The following is a 4,100-nucleotide window of genomic DNA, read 5'->3' on the forward strand; positions in this document are numbered from 1 at the left end:
AACTCAGGGGAATTCATCTGCTTTTCCTGTATCTCTTGGCAGGTTCTTCACTGTTTTATGATTATACTCTCTGAACATGATAGGAACAAAGATGGGGATTTTTCTCATATATTATTTTCTAGTATTTGGGGGTCCTACAAGGTAGGAATTAATCCTGCCTCTTTTCTCCACTTCTGAGTTCAGATTCAATCAGGGAATATGGCCACACAAACTAGAAAGATAGAAATAAATATTAGTTTCATTACTGATGAGGTTGTTTTGGGGAGCAAAACATAACCTGTGGACAATAATTGGTCTCACTGAATATTACCTTCACATCTGGAAACTTCAATGAGCACTCAAGGAAGAGTTTGATTCTGTAAGTGAGGCACATGTATCCAGAACCCCTGTTTTCTCTCTTCAACCTGTATAGAGTTGAGTTTTTACAGAGGTTGTAGTAGAAGTAGTTTATTGGGGAAAGAATATAGCAGATGAATGAGGAATGGATACAGGGAAGGGGAGAGGGCCAATAGTATGTTGATAAGCCAACAATCTCAGTGGGAGACTGTCTTAATCCCACAGGGAAGCTCTGGGAAAGGATGGAAAACACATGCCTCATCATTAACCCTCCTAAGAGGTAAGAGAGCTGGGGTGTTTCATCATGGAGAACACAGAGAAATTCTCCTAGGGAGCGTTAATGCCCAAGCTTTTCTATGAGTACCTGGACAGAGGGGACTTCCATGTGGACAAAAATTCCTCAGGGTCAGAGATGGAGATACCGGACGCTGGAAATCAAACAGAACACACTGATATGGCAGGATGAAAGGGATCTATATGGGGCACTGATGATGTCTGCTCCAAGCCCCCTAAGGAGTACAGAGAGAGTCCGAGCTCCAGACCTGCTTCTAGAAGACAATGCTTTCCACAGAGAGGAGCTGAAGGACAGGAGTCTGAAAAAATTTTTTAAAAAATGTTTATTCATTTTAGAGAGAGAGAGAGAGCAAGAGAGAGAGAGAGAGAAAGTGGGTGCGCATGGGGGAGGGGCAGAGAGAAGAGGAAAGAGGATCTGAAGTGGGTTCTGCACTGACAGCAGCCAGCCTGATGTAGAGCTCCAACTCACGAACTGCAAGGTCATGACCTGAGCTGAAGTTGGAAGCTCAACCGACTGAGCCACCCAGGGGCCCCAGGAGTCTGCAAACCTTTTGCAGGCAGGCAGATCCAAATAAAAAGAGAGAAGGGGCTGGGCCACTTAGGTCATTCTTTTCTTCATTAAGAAATTGGGAGGGGGCAGAGAGAAGGACTGGGGTTACCTTTCCAGACTGTTCCCTCCAGGGGAGGGGAGCAGAGGTTTTCTGTGCCACCAAGCCAGTGTGGGAACATGGGGAGAGTAAGAAAATGGTACTAATGTGTAGTACCATCGTGTGAAATTTAGAATTATTCCTTAAAAAGTGATAATAATTGTTAACAGGAAAATAGACAAGGAGTAAGTGTGCAAACGACAAAAGGCACCATCTTTCTGAAAAAAGTTTACAAGGTAAATATAGACACGGAGGTCCCGGTGTACACATTGGTCTTCTTTTCCTCTTTCTGACCTACTCTTTCTTCCCAACACTTTGCACTCTGTCTTTCTTCTCCTTTCAGTGATCAAAGCTTTATTGTCATGGTCCTAAGCTCTAAACTGTCATGGGTTACATCTGATGGGCAGGGAGCAGGACAGAGAAGGAGACAAAGGGAGTAAGATCTGACAATGAGATAAGCAAAAGAGTTTATAAAAAGCAGCTAAGAGATCAGTAGCCGCTTCAGTGAATGGAAAGGAGAATCAAATCACAGGCTGTGAATAAAGTGATAGGTTATAAGTGATGTACTTGTGTTCTTTATCCTTTTAACGTAAGTACCTCAAATATAAATGTGTTGTTATTAATTGTAGACCAGCCCATAAGCTAGTAGAAGACTAAGCTGTGAGGAATTCACACGAAGTACAGTGGCTCAAACAAAGGTTTCTTTCTCTGTCATCCAAAGTGCAGCAGTCAAGGACAGGTTGGCTGTTCTGACCAAGTTACTTCTATCTCGGTACTTTATTCCTGGGGTGTGTTCCTGTCTGTGCTGCCAAAGCTGCTCACACTATTACTTTCAGCTCACAGGGAAGACAAGACGGAGAAGTGAAGATAGGCAACTTCCTCTGAAGAATGTGACCAGGAAGTTGAACCCGTCACTTCCGCTCACATCTCGTTGGTCAGAATCCAGTCACATGACCATAACTTCTCTGGAACTGAGACTGGGAATTCCCTTCTCCACCTGGGTATCAGTGTGCCCTTCTCAAACTGTGGTGGCGAGTGGGGTTTTATTACTGAAAGAAAGAATGATTAGAAAAGTAACTAGTGGGAACAATTAGAAAAAGCATGCTGGGGCGCCTGGGTGGCGCAGTCGGTTGAGCGTCCGACTTCAGCCAGGTCACGATCTCGCGGTCCATGAGTTCGAGCCCCGCGTCAGGCTCTGGGCTGATGGCTCAGAGCCTGGAGCCTGTTTCCAATTCTGTGTCTCCCTCTCTCTCTGCCCCTCCCCCGTTCATGCTCTGTCTCTCTCTGTCCGAAAAATAAATAAATAAATGTTGAAAAAAAAATTAAAAAAAAAAAGAAAAAGCATGCTAAGAACGTTACAAAGACGTTTGAGGACTAATTTCATGAACGTTCACATGTTCTGTATTATAATAAAATGTGTACTTTATTGTGTTCTGAAATTCTAGTCATTAGACTTACCTTTAGGTTAGTTAACTATGATATGCTGAAGGTAAGTTTAATTTTTAAATGTACTTGGTTATGAGTAATGGGTTTATTTGACCTCAGTCTAATGAAAAACGCAGTCTTTTCTGCCTAAATACACTACGGCTTTTGCTGTTAATTCTTATGGTTATGATGAGGCTTTTCTCATTTTATCTTTACTCACATGTGTTCCAAAGCTTGCATTCATTTTCTAACACTTTTAGTTTTTGTCAACTAATATTGATTTGTAGCATGGCAAAGGGTAACTAACAATTTTGATGTCTTCCAAAATGGAACTTAAATAATAGTCTGAACTCAAGCCAGTGTAAGGATCTTCGGATCATCTCTAAACTGAAGGCCCCCAGAAACCTCTGTTGCCTCTTGGTCTTCTTTATTGTGTAACTGGAGAGCTGGTTTAATTTTATGAGTTAGCATGCAACATGGACTCCTGTACAGTTACTTTCATAGGGTCAATGCTCAATAAATATTGGTTGAGTAATTGAATTGGATGACTTCGAGGTCATCAGAAATTGCAAGTCCTTTGGACCGAAAGTAACCTGAATCAGGTAGGCCATCTTTTCCAGATAAAAATATTTGGTATTTTTCATTTGTTTGTTTGCTTAGTCATGTTAATAAAAGCCTATGCAACGTAAGTAAATAATGTATCAATAAATATAGAAAACATTGTACTAAAAGATTTGCACATACATTGTGCTAAAAGATTTCTCTTTCCTTTAAGTAGCATAAAAGATGAAAAGCGACTAACACGGTGCCTGGCATAATAGATTCTCAATAAATCGTAGTCACAGTTAATTACCTTTTATGTTGTTCCTTAGGTTATAGGACAAAGATGCAATAAGTTTTCCACCAGCATCTAGCAAAACACACCATAGCTTTCTCGCAGTAATCCTTTATGTTAGGAGGGATCAAATTCACTGTCGTAATGTAAAGAAGAGCGTCCCATTTGGAAATGCATGGAGAACCAGTATGAGAAATGTTCTCTTTACACAAACTGAGCATTTGAACAGTTCCAATAATTACAGAACATCTCCCCAGACTTTACTCTGCTTGTGAAAGACCTCGGGGAACTCGGCAAGGTTTTACAGAACCTTAGAGCCATGTGAGTTCAGAAGAACTCTTTGGAGAATTTTTTTTTTTTTAATTTTTTTTCAACGTTTATTTATTTTTGGGACAGAGAGAGACAGAGCATGAACGGGGGAGGGGCAGAGAGAGAGGGAGACACAGAATCGGAAACAGGCTCCAGGCTCTGAGCCATCAGCCCAGAGCCCGACGCGGGGCTCGAACTCACGGACCGCGAGATCGTGACCTGGCTGAAGTCAGACGCTTAACCGACTGCGCCAC

The sequence above is a fragment of the Herpailurus yagouaroundi genome, unplaced genomic scaffold (assembly GCF_014898765.1).
Source record: "Herpailurus yagouaroundi ecotype Mexico unplaced genomic scaffold, PumYag 164, whole genome shotgun sequence".
NCBI classification, from domain to species: domain Eukaryota; kingdom Metazoa; phylum Chordata; class Mammalia; order Carnivora; family Felidae; genus Herpailurus; species Herpailurus yagouaroundi.